The sequence below is a fragment of the Ambystoma mexicanum genome, unplaced genomic scaffold (assembly GCF_040938575.1).
Source record: "Ambystoma mexicanum isolate Mex_15411 unplaced genomic scaffold, UKY_AmexF1_1 Mex_scaf52, whole genome shotgun sequence".
In the NCBI taxonomy this organism is placed as follows: domain Eukaryota; kingdom Metazoa; phylum Chordata; class Amphibia; order Caudata; family Ambystomatidae; genus Ambystoma; species Ambystoma mexicanum.
This window is the reverse complement of record NW_027182469.1, coordinates 1030743-1043523: the sequence shown is the minus strand read 5'-3', so window position 1 is coordinate 1043523 and position 12781 is coordinate 1030743. Positions and strand designations below refer to the sequence as shown.

Below are 12781 nucleotides of genomic sequence, written 5' to 3'. Positions count from 1 at the left end.
GCTGAAAGCCTCATTGAAGGCCTTTGCAGACGTGTGAGACTGGCACCTACTCGGGCTGGGCCTCTATGAGCTGTTTGCATAATCTGAGATTGCCCTGCTTCCAGTCAAGGCGCAGCGGCCCCTTCTACTAAAAGGGATCAGCAGAGTGATCGCTAGTAGCAGAAATAAGGCAAGCAAGGCAATCAAGGCTTGTTTTTTTGTTCGGTCTCTTCCTTTTCACGATGCTTCAAAGTCAACGAAAGGTACATGTGCAAAACGCTCATGCATTGGCCGGGAATCGAACCCGGGCCTCCCGCGTGGCAGGCGAGAATTCTACCACTGAACCACCAATGCCTTACATGCTGCACACTGGTGCTACAGTGCTCTGGACCATTGCAGCCCAGAGCAGCTGATTTAACAGAGCACTGCAGTGACATGAGGATGGCGCCAGCTCCGGTGGGTGAATGGGAGCTGCGCTGCCCTGGCAGTCCTTCTCACTCACTTGGCCACGAACGGCCAGGTTCTATAGACAGGAAAAGTGGACAGAGGCAAGCACACTGGTAGATGAGGGTGGCCTTTGTATGGGTCGCTACTCTGAGTGCAGTTCCCTGAGCACCGTGCCTCAGGAAAGCCAGACTTCTACCGCAGGACTCAGGGGATATCTTTGCAGCCACACGAGGCTGACACCCTTTCAATCTGGGCTTCTGGGGTCTTCTGGGAATTATTTGCATAATAGAAGGTTTCCCGCCTTAAGTTGAAACTGCCGTTCCATCTTCTGCTAAAAGAGGGCAGCAGAGTGCTTTCTTTGCGCAGAAAACAGACAAGCAATGCAATCATCTTATCTACCGTTTCCATTTTTCTTTTCCCATGCCTTTTAAAATATCAAGAGACACGTCTACAAAAGTGCCATGCATTGGCCGGGAATCGAACCCGGGCCTCCCGCTTGGGAAGCGAGAATTCTACCACTGAACTACCAATGCCTGACAAGCAGCATTACTGCGGTAGAGCACTTGATTTAACACACCTGCCAGTTCCATGCGAATGGTCACTCGTAAACTCTTGACTTCTGCTGAAAGCCTCATTGAAGGCCTTTGCAGACGTGTGAGACTGGCACCTACTCGGGCTGGGCCTCTATGAGCTGTTTGCATAATCTGAGATTGCCCTGCTTCCAGTCAAGGCGCAGCGGCCCCTTCTACTAAAAGGGATCAGCAGAGTGATCGCTAGTAGCAGAAATAAGGCAAGCAAGGCAATCAAGGCTTGTTTTTTTGTTCGGTCTCTTCCTTTTCACGATGCTTCAAAGTCAACGAAAGGTACATGTGCAAAACGCTCATGCATTGGCCGGGAATCGAACCCGGGCCTCCCGCGTGGCAGGCGAGAATTCTACCACTGAACCACCAATGCCTTACATGCTGCACACTGGTGCTACAGTGCTCTGGACCATTGCAGCCCAGAGCAGCTGATTTAACAGAGCACTGCAGTGACATGAGGATGGCGCCAGCTCCGGTGGGTGAATGGGAGCTGCGCTGCCCTGGCAGTCCTTCTCACTCACTTGGCCACGAACGGCCAGGTTCTATAGACAGGAAAAGTGGACAGAGGCAAGCACACTGGTAGATGAGGGTGGCCTTTGTATGGGTCGCTACTCTGAGTGCAGTTCCCTGAGCACCGTGCCTCAGGAAAGCCAGACTTCTACCGCAGGACTCAGGGGATATCTTTGCAGCCACACGAGGCTGACACCCTTTCAATCTGGGCTTCTGGGGTCTTCTGGGAATTATTTGCATAATAGGTTTCCCGCCTTAAGTTGAAACTGCCGTTCCATCTTCTGCTAAAAGAGGGCAGCAGAGTGCTTTCTTTGCGCAGAAAACAGACAAGCAATGCAATCATCTTATCTACCGTTTCCATTTTTCTTTTCCCATGCCTTTTAAAATATCAAGAGACACGTCTACAAAAGTGCCATGCATTGGCCGGGAATCGAACCCGGGCCTCCCGCTTGGGAAGCGAGAATTCTACCACTGAACTACCAATGCCTGACAAGCAGCATTACTGCGGTAGAGCACTTGATTTAACACACCTGCCAGTTCCATGCGAATGGTCACTCGTAAACTCTTGACTTCTGCTGAAAGCCTCATTGAAGGCCTTTGCAGACGTGTGAGACTGGCACCTACTCGGGCTGGGCCTCTATGAGCTGTTTGCATAATCTGAGATTGCCCTGCTTCCAGTCAAGGCGCAGCGGCCCCTTCTACTAAAAGGGATCAGCAGAGTGATCGCTAGTAGCAGAAATAAGGCAAGCAAGGCAATCAAGGCTTGTTTTTTTGTTCGGTCTCTTCCTTTTCACGATGCTTCAAAGTCAACGAAAGGTACATGTGCAAAACGCTCATGCATTGGCCGGGAATCGAACCCGGGCCTCCCGCGTGGCAGGCGAGAATTCTACCACTGAACCACCAATGCCTTACATGCTGCACACTGGCGCTACAGTGCTCTGGACCATTGCAGCCCAGAGCAGCTGATTTAACAGAGCACTGCAGTGACATGAGGATGGCGCCAGCTCCGGTGGGTGAATGGGAGCTGCGCTGCCCTGGCAGTCCTTCTCACTCACTTGGCCACGAACGGCCACGAACGGCCAGGTTCTATAGACAGGAAAAGTGGACAGAGGCAAGCACACTGGTAGATGAGGGTGGCCTTTGTATGGGTCGCTACTCTGAGTGCAGTTCCCTGAGCACCGTGCCTCAGGAAAGCCAGACTTCTACCGCAGGACTCAGGGGATATCTTTGCAGCCACACGAGGCTGACACCCTTTCAATCTGGGCTTCTGGGGTCTTCTGGGAATTATTTGCATAATAGAAGGTTTCCCGCCTTAAGTTGAAACTGCAGTTCCATCTTCTGCTAAAAGAGGGCAGCAGATTGCTTTCTTTGCGCAGAAAACAGACAAGCAATGCAATCATCTTATCTACCGTTTCCATTTTTCTTTTCCCATGCCTTTTAAAATATCAAGAGACACGTCTACAAAAGTGCCATGCATTGGCCGGGAATCGAACCCGGGCCTCCCGCTTGGGAAGCGAGAATTCTACCACTGAACTACCAATGCTTGACAAGCAGCATTACTGCGGTAGAGCGCTTGATTTAACACACCTGCCAGTTCCATGCGAATGGTCACTCGTAAACTCTTGACTTCTGCTGAAAGCCTCATTGAAGGCCTTTGCAGACGTGTGAGACTGGCACCTACTCGGGCTGGGCCTCTATGAGCGTTTTGCATAATCTGAGATTGCCCTGCTTCCAGTCAAGGCGCAGCGGCCCCTTCTACTAAAAGGGATCAGCAGAGTGATCGCTAGTAGCAGAAATAAGGCAAGCAAGGCAATCAAGGCTTGTTTTTTTGTTCGGTCTCTTCCTTTTCACGATGCTTCAAAGTCAACGAAAGGTACATGTGCAAAACGCTCATGCATTGGCCGGGAATCGAACCCGGGCCTCCCGCGTGGCAGGCGAGAATTCTACCACTGAACCACCAATGCCTTACATGCTGCACACTGGCGCTACAGTGCTCTGGACCATTGCATCCCAGAGCAGCTGATTTAACAGAGCACTGCAGTGACATGAGGATGGCGCCAGCTCCGGTGGGTGAATGGGAGCTGCGCTGCCCTGGCAGTCCTTCTCACTCACTTGGCCACGAACGGCCACGAACGGCCAGGTTCTATAGACAGGAAGAGTGGACAGAGGCACGCACACTGGTAGATGAGGGTGGCCTTTGTATGGGTCGCTACTCTGAGTGCAGTTCCCTGAGCACCGTGCCTCAGGAAAGCCAGACTTCTACCGCAGGACTCAGGGGATATCTTTGCAGCCACACGAGGCTGACACCCTTTCAATCTGGGCTTCTGGGGTCTTCTGGGAATTATTTGCATAATAGAAGGTTTCCCGCCTTAAGTTGAAACTGCCGTTCCATCTTCTGCTAAAAGAGGGCAGCAGAGTGCTTTCTTTGCGCAGAAAACAGACAAGCAATGCAATCATCTTATCTACCGTTTCCATTTTTCTTTTCCCATGCCTTTTAAAATATCAAGAGACACGTCTACAAAAGTGCCATGCATTGGCCGGGAATCGAACCCGGGCCTCCCGCTTGGGAAGCGAGAATTCTACCACTGAACTACCAATGCCTGACAAGCAGCATTACTGCGGTAGAGCACTTGATTTAACACACCTGCCAGTTCCATGCGAATGGTCACTCGTAAACTCTTGACTTCTGCTGAAAGCCTCATTGAAGGCCTTTGCAGACGTGTGAGACTGGCACCTACTCGGGCTGGGCCTCTATGAGCTGTTTGCATAATCTGAGATTGCCCTGCTTCCAGTCAAGGCGCAGCGGCCCCTTCTACTAAAAGGGATCAGCAGAGTGATCGCTAGTAGCAGAAATAAGGCAAGCAAGGCAATCAAGGCTTGTTTTTTTGTTCGGTCTCTTCCTTTTCACGATGCTTCAAAGTCAACGAAAGGTACATGTGCAAAACGCTCATGCATTGGCCGGGAATCGAACCCGGGCCTCCCGCGTGGCAGGCGAGAATTCTAACACTGAACCACCAATGCCTTACATGCTGCACACTGGCGCTACAGTGCTCTGGACCATTGCAGCCCAGAGCAGCTGATTTAACAGAGCACTGCAGTGACATGAGGATGGCGCCAGCTCCGGTGGGTGAATGGGAGCTGCGCTGCCCTGGCAGTCCTTCTCACTCACTTGGCCACGAACGGCCACGAACGGCCAGGTTCTATAGACAGGAAAAGTGGACAGAGGCAAGCACACTGGTAGATGAGGGTGGCCTTTGTATGGGTCGCTACTCTGAGTGCAGTTCCCTGAGCACCGTGCCTCAGGAAAGCCAGACTTCTACCGCAGGACTCAGGGGATATCTTTGCAGCCACACGAGGCTGACACCCTTTCAATCTGGGCTTCTGGGGTCTTCTGGGAATTATTTGCATAATAGGTTTCCCGCCTTAAGTTGAAACTGCCGTTCCATCTTCTGCTAAAAGAGGGCAGCAGAGTGCTTTCTTTGCGCAGAAAACAGACAAGCAATGCAATCATCTTATCTACCGTTTCCATTTTTCTTTTCCCATGCCTTTTAAAATATCAAGAGACACGTCTACAAAAGTGCCATGCATTGGCCGGGAATCGAACCCGGGCCTCCCGCTTGGGAAGCGAGAATTCTACCACTGAACTACCAATGCTTGACAAGCAGCATTACTGCGGTAGAGCGCTTGATTTAACACACCTGCCAGTTCCATGCGAATGGTCACTCGTAAACTCTTGACTTCTGCTGAAAGCCTCATTGAAGGCCTTTGCAGACGTGTGAGACTGGCACCTACTCGGGCTGGGCCTCTATGAGTGTTTTGCATAATCTGAGATTGCCCTGCTTCCAGTCAAGGCGCAGCGGCCCCTTCTACTAAAAGGGATCAGCAGAGTGATCGCTAGTAGCAGAAATAAGGCAAGCAAGGCAATCAAGGCTTGTTTTTTTGTTCGGTCTCTTCCTTTTCACGATGCTTCAAAGTCAACGAAAGGTACATGTGCAAAACGCTCATGCATTGGCCGGGAATCGAACCCGGGCCTCCCGCGTGGCAGGCGAGAATTCTACCACTGAACCACCAATGCCTTACATGCTGCACACTGGCGCTACAGTGCTCTGGACCATTGCAGCCCAGAGCAGCTGATTTAACAGAGCACTGCAGTGACATGAGGATGGCGCCAGCTCCGGTGGGTGAATGGGAGCTGCGCTGCCCTGGCAGTCCTTCTCACTCACTTGGCCACGAACGGCCAGGTTCTATAGACAGGAAAAGTGGACAGAGGCAAGCACACTGGTAGATGAGGGTGGCCTTTGTATGGGTCGCTACTCTGAGTGCAGTTCCCTGAGCACCGTGCCTCAGGAAAGCCAGACTTCTACCGCAGGACTCAGGGGATATCTTTGCAGCCACACGAGGCTGACACCCTTTCAATCTGGGCTTCTGGGGTCTTCTGGGAATTATTTGCATAATAGGTTTCCCGCCTTAAATTGAAACTGCCGTTCCATCTTCTGCTAAAAGAGGGCAGCAGAGTGCTTTCTTTGCGCAGAAAACAGACAAGCAATGCAATCATCTTATCTACCGTTTCCATTTTTCTTTTCCCATGCCTTTTAAAATATCAAGAGACACGTCTACAAAAGTGCCATGCATTGGCCGGGAATCGAACCCGGGCCTCCCGCTTGGGAAGCGAGAATTCTACCACTGAACTACCAATGCCTGACAAGCAGCATTACTGCGGTAGAGCACTTGATTTAACACACCTGCCAGTTCCATGCGAATGGTCACTCGTAAACTCTTGACTTCTGCTGAAAGCCTCATTGAAGGCCTTTGCAGACGTGTGAGACTGGCACCTACTCGGGCTGGGCCTCTATGAGCGTTTTGCATAATCTGAGATTGCCCTGCTTCCAGTCAAGGCGCAGCGGCCCCTTCTACTAAAAGGGATCAGCAGAGTGATCGCTAGTAGCAGAAATAAGGCAAGCAAGGCAATCAAGGCTTGTTTTTTTGTTCGGTCTCTTCCTTTTCACGATGCTTCAAAGTCAACGAAAGGTACATGTGCAAAACGCTCATGCATTGGCCGGGAATCGAACCCGGGCCTCCCGCGTGGCAGGCGAGAATTCTACCACTGAACCACCAATGCCTTACATGCTGTACACTGGCGCTACAGTGCTCTGGACCATTGCAGCCCAGAGCAGCTGATTTAACAGAGCACTGCAGTGACATGAGGATGGCGCCAGCTCCGGTGGGTGAATGGGAGCTGCGCTGCCCTGGCAGTCCTTCTCACTCACTTGGCCACGAACGGCCACGAACGGCCAGGTTCTATAGACAGGAAAAGTGGACAGAGGCAAGCACACTGGTAGATGAGGGTGGCCTTTGTATGGGTCGCTACTCTGAGTGCAGTTCCCTGAGCACCGTGCCTCAGGAAAGCCAGACTTCTACCGCAGGACTCAGGGGATATCTTTGCAGCCACACGAGGCTGACACCCTTTCAATCTGGGCTTCTGGGGTCTTCTGGGAATTATTTGCATAATAGAAGGTTTCCCGCCTTAAGTTGAAACTGCCGTTCCATCTTCTGCTAAAAGAGGGCAGCAGAGTGCTTTCTTTGCGCAGAAAACAGACAAGCAATGCAATCATCTTATCTACCGTTTCCATTTTTCTTTTCCCATGCCTTTTAAAATATCAAGAGACACGTCTACAAAAGTGCCATGCATTGGCCGGGAATCGAACCCGGGCCTCCCACTTGGGAAGTGAGAATTCTACCACTGAGCTACCAATGCCTGACAAGCAGCATTACTGCGGTAGAGCACTTGATTTAACACACCTGCCAGTTCCATGCGAATGGTCACTCGTAAACTCTTGACTTCTGCTGAAAGCCTCATTGAAGGCCTTTGCAGACGTGTGAGACTGGCACCTACTCGGGCTGGGCCTCTATGAGCTGTTTGCATAATCTGAGATTGCCCTGCTTCCAGTCAAGGCGCAGCGGCCCCTTCTACTAAAAGGGATCAGCAGAGTGATCGCTAGTAGCAGAAATAAGGCAAGCAAGGCAATCAAGGCTTGTTTTTTTGTTCGGTCTCTTCCTTTTCACGATGCTTCAAAGTCAACGAAAGGTACATGTGCAAAACGCTCATGCATTGGCCGGGAATCGAACCCGGGCCTCCCGCGTGGCAGGCGAGAATTCTACCACTGAACCACCAATGCCTTACATGCTGCACACTGGCGCTACAGTGCTCTGGACCATTGCAGCCCAGAGCAGCTGATTTAACAGAGCACTGCAGTGACATGAGGATGGCGCCAGCTCCGGTGGGTGAATGGGAGCTGCGCTGCCCTGGCAGTCCTTCTCACTCACTTGGCCACGAACGGCCAGGTTCTATAGACAGGAAAAGTGGACGGAGGCAAGCACACTGGTAGATGAGGGTGGCCTTTGTATGGGTCGCTACTCTGAGTGCAGTTCCCTGAGCACCGTGCCTCAGGAAAGCCAGACTTCTACTGCAGGACTCAGGGGATATCTTTGCAGCCACACGAGGCTGACACCCTTTCAATCTGGGCTTCTGGGGTCTTCTGGGAATTATTTGCATAATAGAAGGTTTCCCGCCTTAAGTTGAAACTGCAGTTCCATCTTCTGCTAAAAGAGGGCAGCAGATTGCTTTCTTTGCGCAGAAAACAGACAAGCAATGCAATCATCTTATCTACCGTTTCCATTTTTCTTTTCCCATGCCTTTTAAAATATCAAGAGACACGTCTACAAAAGTGCCATGCATTGGCCGGGAATCGAACCCGGGCCTCCCGCTTGGGAAGCGAGAATTCTACCACTGAACTACCAATGCTTGACAAGCAGCATTACTGCGGTAGAGCGCTTGATTTAACACACCTGCCAGTTCCATGCGAATGGTCACTCGTAAACTCTTGACTTCTGCTGAAAGCCTCATTGAAGGCCTTTGCAGACGTGTGAGACTGGCACCTACTCGGGCTGGGCCTCTATGAGCGTTTTGCATAATCTGAGATTGCCCTGCTTCCAGTCAAGGCGCAGCGGCCCCTTCTACTAAAAGGGATCAGCAGAGTGATCACTAGTAGCAGAAATAAGGCAAGCAAGGCAATCAAGGCTTGTTTTTTTGTTCGGTCTCTTCCTTTTCACGATGCTTCAAAGTCAACGAAAGGTACATGTGCAAAACACTCATGCATTGGCCGGGAATCGAACCCGGGCCTCCCGCGTGGCAGGCGAGAATTCTACCACTGAACCACCAATGCCTTACATGCTGCACACTGGCGCTACAGTGCTCTGGACCATTGCAGCCCAGAGCAGCTGATTTAACAGAGCACTGCAGTGACATGAGGATGGCGCCAGCTCCGGTGGGTGAATGGGAGCTGCGCTGCCCTGGCAGTCCTTCTCACTCACTTGGCCACGAACGGCCACGAACGGCCAGGTTCTATAGACAGGAAAAGTGGACAGAGGCAAGCACACTGGTAGATGAGGGTGGCCTTTGTATGGGTCGCTACTCTGAGTGCAGTTCCCTGAGCACCGTGCCTCAGGAAAGCCAGACTTCTACCGCAGGACTCAGGGGATATCTTTGCAGCCACACGAGGCTGACACCCTTTCAATCTGGGCTTCTGGGGTCTTCTGGGAATTATTTGCATAATAGAAGGTTTCCCGCCTTAAGTTGAAACTGCAGTTCCATCTTCTGCTAAAAGAGGGCAGCAGATTGCTTTCTTTGCGCAGAAAACAGACAAGCAATGCAATCATCTTATCTACCGTTTCCATTTTTCTTTTCCCATGCCTTTTAAAATATCAAGAGACACGTCTACAAAAGTGCCATGCATTGGCCGGGAATCGAACCCGGGCCTCCCGCTTGGGAAGCGAGAATTCTACCACTGAACTACCAATGCTTGACAAGCAGCATTACTGCGGTAGAGCGCTTGATTTAACACACCTGCCAGTTCCATGCGAATGGTCACTCGTAAACTCTTGACTTCTGCTGAAAGCCTCATTGAAGGCCTTTGCAGACGTGTGAGACTGGCACCTACTCGGGCTGGGCCTCTATGAGCTGTTTGCATAATCTGAGATTGCCCTGCTTCCAGTCAAGGCGCAGCGGCCCCTTCTACTAAAAGGGATCAGCAGAGTGATCGCTAGTAGCAGAAATAAGGCAAGCAAGGCAATCAAGGCTTGTTTTTTTGTTCGGTCTCTTCCTTTTCACGATGCTTCAAAGTCAACGAAAGGTACATGTGCAAAACGCTCATGCATTGGCCGGGAATCGAACCCGGGCCTCCCGCGTGGCAGGCGAGAATTCTACCACTGAACCACCAATGCCTTACATGCTGCACACTGGTGCTACAGTGCTCTGGACCATTGCAGCCCAGAGCAGCTGATTTAACAGAGCACTGCAGTGACATGAGGATGGCGCCAGCTCCGGTGGGTGAATGGGAGCTGCGCTGCCCTGGCAGTCCTTCTCACTCACTTGGCCACGAACGGCCAGGTTCTATAGACAGGAAAAGTGGACAGAGGCAAGCACACTGGTAGATGAGGGTGGCCTTTGTATGGGTCGCTACTCTGAGTGCAGTTCCCTGAGCACCGTGCCTCAGGAAAGCCAGACTTCTACCGCAGGACTCAGGGGATATCTTTGCAGCCACACGAGGCTGACACCCTTTCAATCTGGGCTTCTGGGGTCTTCTGGGAATTATTTGCATAATAGAAGGTTTCCCGCCTTAAGTTGAAACTGCCGTTCCATCTTCTGCTAAAAGAGGGCAGCAGAGTGCTTTCTTTGCGCAGAAAACAGACAAGCAATGCAATCATCTTATCTACCGTTTCCATTTTTCTTTTCCCATGCCTTTTAAAATATCAAGAGACACGTCTACAAAAGTGCCATGCATTGGCCGGGAATCGAACCCGGGCCTCCCGCTTGGGAAGCGAGAATTCTACCACTGAACTACCAATGCCTGACAAGCAGCATTACTGCGGTAGAGCACTTGATTTAACACACCTGCCAGTTCCATGCGAATGGTCACTCGTAAACTCTTGACTTCTGCTGAAAGCCTCATTGAAGGCCTTTGCAGACGTGTGAGACTGGCACCTACTCGGGCTGGGCCTCTATGAGCTGTTTGCATAATCTGAGATTGCCCTGCTTCCAGTCAAGGCGCAGCGGCCCCTTCTACTAAAAGGGATCAGCAGAGTGATCGCTAGTAGCAGAAATAAGGCAAGCAAGGCAATCAAGGCTTGTTTTTTTGTTCGGTCTCTTCCTTTTCACGATGCTTCAAAGTCAACGAAAGGTACATGTGCAAAACGCTCATGCATTGGCCGGGAATCGAACCCGGGCCTCCCGCGTGGCAGGCGAGAATTCTACCACTGAACCACCAATGCCTTACATGCTGCACACTGGTGCTACAGTGCTCTGGACCATTGCAGCCCAGAGCAGCTGATTTAACAGAGCACTGCAGTGACATGAGGATGGCGCCAGCTCCGGTGGGTGAATGGGAGCTGCGCTGCCCTGGCAGTCCTTCTCACTCACTTGGCCACGAACGGCCAGGTTCTATAGACAGGAAAAGTGGACAGAGGCAAGCACACTGGTAGATGAGGGTGGCCTTTGTATGGGTCGCTACTCTGAGTGCAGTTCCCTGAGCACCGTGCCTCAGGAAAGCCAGACTTCTACCGCAGGACTCAGGGGATATCTTTGCAGCCACACGAGGCTGACACCCTTTCAATCTGGGCTTCTGGGGTCTTCTGGGAATTATTTGCATAATAGGTTTCCCGCCTTAAGTTGAAACTGCCGTTCCATCTTCTGCTAAAAGAGGGCAGCAGAGTGCTTTCTTTGCGCAGAAAACAGACAAGCAATGCAATCATCTTATCTACCGTTTCCATTTTTCTTTTCCCATGCCTTTTAAAATATCAAGAGACACGTCTACAAAAGTGCCATGCATTGGTCGGGAATCGAACCCGGGCCTCCCGCTTGGGAAGCGAGAATTCTACCACTGAACTACCAATGCTTGACAAGCAGCATTACTGCGGTAGAGCGCTTGATTTAACACACCTGCCAGTTCCATGCGAATGGTCACTCGTAAACTCTTGACTTCTGCTGAAAGCCTCATTGAAGGCCTTTGCAGACGTGTGAGACTGGCACCTACTCGGGCTGGGCCTCTATGAGTGTTTTGCATAATCTGAGATTGCCCTGCTTCCAGTCAAGGCGCAGCGGCCCCTTCTACTAAAAGGGATCAGCAGAGTGATCGCTAGTAGCAGAAATAAGGCAAGCAAGGCAATCAAGGCTTGTTTTTTTGTTCGGTCTCTTCCTTTTCACGATGCTTCAAAGTCAACGAAAGGTACATGTGCAAAACGCTCATGCATTGGCCTGGAATCGAACCCGGGCCTCCCGCGTGGCAGGCGAGAATTCTACCACTGAACCACCAATGCCTTACATGCTGCACACTGGCGCTACAGTGCTCTGGACCATTGCAGCCCAGAGCAGCTGATTTAACAGAGCACTGCAGTGACATGAGGATGGCGCCAGCTCCGGTGGGTGAATGGGAGCTGCGCTGCCCTGGCAGTCCTTCTCACTCACTTGGCCACGAACGGCCACGAACGGCCAGGTTCTATAGACAGGAAAAGTGGACAGAGGCAAGCACACTGGTAGATGAGGGTGGCCTTTGTATGGGTCGCTACTCTGAGTGCAGTTCCCTGAGCACCGTGCCTCAGGAAAGCCAGACTTCTACCGCAGGACTCAGGGGATATCTTTGCAGCCACACGAGGCTGACACCCTTTCAATCTGGGCTTCTGGGGTCTTCTGGGAATTATTTGCATAATAGAAGGTTTCCCGCCTTAAGTTGAAACTGCCGTTCCATCTTCTGCTAAAAGAGGGCAGCAGAGTGCTTTCTTTGCGCAGAAAACAGACAAGCAATGCAATCATCTTATCTACCGTTTCCATTTTTCTTTTCCCATGCCTTTTAAAATATCAAGAGACACGTCTACAAAAGTGCCATGCATTGGCCGGGAATCGAACCCGGGCCTCCCGCTTGGGAAGCGAGAATTCTACCACTGAACTACCAATGCCTGACAAGCAGCATTACTGCGGTAGAGCACTTGATTTAACACACCTGCCAGTTCCATGCGAATGGTCACTCGTAAACTCTTGACTTCTGCTGAAAGCCTCATTGAAGGCCTTTGCAGACGTGTGAGACTGGCACCTACTCGGGCTGGGCCTCTATGAGCTGTTTGCATAATCTGAGATTGCCCTGCTTCCAGTCAAGGCGCAGCGGCCCCTTCTACTAAAAGGGATCAGCAGAGTGATCGCTAGTAGCAGAAATAAG

At 51.4% G+C, this 12781-nt stretch overlaps 21 non-coding genes across 21 annotated transcripts; all 21 read right to left on the bottom strand.

Moving 5' to 3' along the window:
* Positions 1-262: 262 nt before the first annotated feature.
* Positions 263-333, bottom strand: TRNAG-GCC (transfer RNA glycine (anticodon GCC)). The gene has a single exon. It is a non-coding gene; the product is annotated as a tRNA-Gly (tRNA).
* Positions 334-888: 555 nt separating this feature from the next.
* TRNAG-CCC (transfer RNA glycine (anticodon CCC)) lies at positions 889-959 on the bottom strand. The gene has a single exon. It is a non-coding gene; the product is annotated as a tRNA-Gly (tRNA).
* Positions 960-1309: 350 nt separating this feature from the next.
* On the bottom strand, positions 1310-1380 carry TRNAG-GCC (transfer RNA glycine (anticodon GCC)). The gene has a single exon. It is a non-coding gene; the product is annotated as a tRNA-Gly (tRNA).
* Positions 1381-1932: 552 nt separating this feature from the next.
* On the bottom strand, positions 1933-2003 carry TRNAG-CCC (transfer RNA glycine (anticodon CCC)). The gene has a single exon. It is a non-coding gene; the product is annotated as a tRNA-Gly (tRNA).
* Positions 2004-2353: 350 nt separating this feature from the next.
* Positions 2354-2424, bottom strand: TRNAG-GCC (transfer RNA glycine (anticodon GCC)). Its single transcript has one exon. It is a non-coding gene; the product is annotated as a tRNA-Gly (tRNA).
* A 565-nt stretch (positions 2425-2989) lies between these two features.
* On the bottom strand, positions 2990-3060 carry TRNAG-CCC (transfer RNA glycine (anticodon CCC)). The gene has a single exon. It is a non-coding gene; the product is annotated as a tRNA-Gly (tRNA).
* Positions 3061-3410: 350 nt separating this feature from the next.
* TRNAG-GCC (transfer RNA glycine (anticodon GCC)) lies at positions 3411-3481 on the bottom strand. The gene has a single exon. It is a non-coding gene; the product is annotated as a tRNA-Gly (tRNA).
* Positions 3482-4046: 565 nt separating this feature from the next.
* On the bottom strand, positions 4047-4117 carry TRNAG-CCC (transfer RNA glycine (anticodon CCC)). The gene has a single exon. It is a non-coding gene; the product is annotated as a tRNA-Gly (tRNA).
* Positions 4118-5100: 983 nt separating this feature from the next.
* TRNAG-CCC (transfer RNA glycine (anticodon CCC)) lies at positions 5101-5171 on the bottom strand. Its single transcript has one exon. It is a non-coding gene; the product is annotated as a tRNA-Gly (tRNA).
* Positions 5172-5521: 350 nt separating this feature from the next.
* TRNAG-GCC (transfer RNA glycine (anticodon GCC)) lies at positions 5522-5592 on the bottom strand. The gene has a single exon. It is a non-coding gene; the product is annotated as a tRNA-Gly (tRNA).
* A 552-nt stretch (positions 5593-6144) lies between these two features.
* On the bottom strand, positions 6145-6215 carry TRNAG-CCC (transfer RNA glycine (anticodon CCC)). Its single transcript has one exon. It is a non-coding gene; the product is annotated as a tRNA-Gly (tRNA).
* Positions 6216-6565: 350 nt separating this feature from the next.
* Positions 6566-6636, bottom strand: TRNAG-GCC (transfer RNA glycine (anticodon GCC)). The gene has a single exon. It is a non-coding gene; the product is annotated as a tRNA-Gly (tRNA).
* Positions 6637-7622: 986 nt separating this feature from the next.
* Positions 7623-7693, bottom strand: TRNAG-GCC (transfer RNA glycine (anticodon GCC)). The gene has a single exon. It is a non-coding gene; the product is annotated as a tRNA-Gly (tRNA).
* Positions 7694-8248: 555 nt separating this feature from the next.
* On the bottom strand, positions 8249-8319 carry TRNAG-CCC (transfer RNA glycine (anticodon CCC)). Its single transcript has one exon. It is a non-coding gene; the product is annotated as a tRNA-Gly (tRNA).
* A 350-nt stretch (positions 8320-8669) lies between these two features.
* On the bottom strand, positions 8670-8740 carry TRNAG-GCC (transfer RNA glycine (anticodon GCC)). The gene has a single exon. It is a non-coding gene; the product is annotated as a tRNA-Gly (tRNA).
* A 565-nt stretch (positions 8741-9305) lies between these two features.
* TRNAG-CCC (transfer RNA glycine (anticodon CCC)) lies at positions 9306-9376 on the bottom strand. Its single transcript has one exon. It is a non-coding gene; the product is annotated as a tRNA-Gly (tRNA).
* A 350-nt stretch (positions 9377-9726) lies between these two features.
* Positions 9727-9797, bottom strand: TRNAG-GCC (transfer RNA glycine (anticodon GCC)). The gene has a single exon. It is a non-coding gene; the product is annotated as a tRNA-Gly (tRNA).
* Positions 9798-10352: 555 nt separating this feature from the next.
* TRNAG-CCC (transfer RNA glycine (anticodon CCC)) lies at positions 10353-10423 on the bottom strand. The gene has a single exon. It is a non-coding gene; the product is annotated as a tRNA-Gly (tRNA).
* Positions 10424-10773: 350 nt separating this feature from the next.
* TRNAG-GCC (transfer RNA glycine (anticodon GCC)) lies at positions 10774-10844 on the bottom strand. Its single transcript has one exon. It is a non-coding gene; the product is annotated as a tRNA-Gly (tRNA).
* Positions 10845-11396: 552 nt separating this feature from the next.
* TRNAG-CCC (transfer RNA glycine (anticodon CCC)) lies at positions 11397-11467 on the bottom strand. Its single transcript has one exon. It is a non-coding gene; the product is annotated as a tRNA-Gly (tRNA).
* A 986-nt stretch (positions 11468-12453) lies between these two features.
* Positions 12454-12524, bottom strand: TRNAG-CCC (transfer RNA glycine (anticodon CCC)). Its single transcript has one exon. It is a non-coding gene; the product is annotated as a tRNA-Gly (tRNA).
* Positions 12525-12781: the final 257 nt, after the last annotated feature.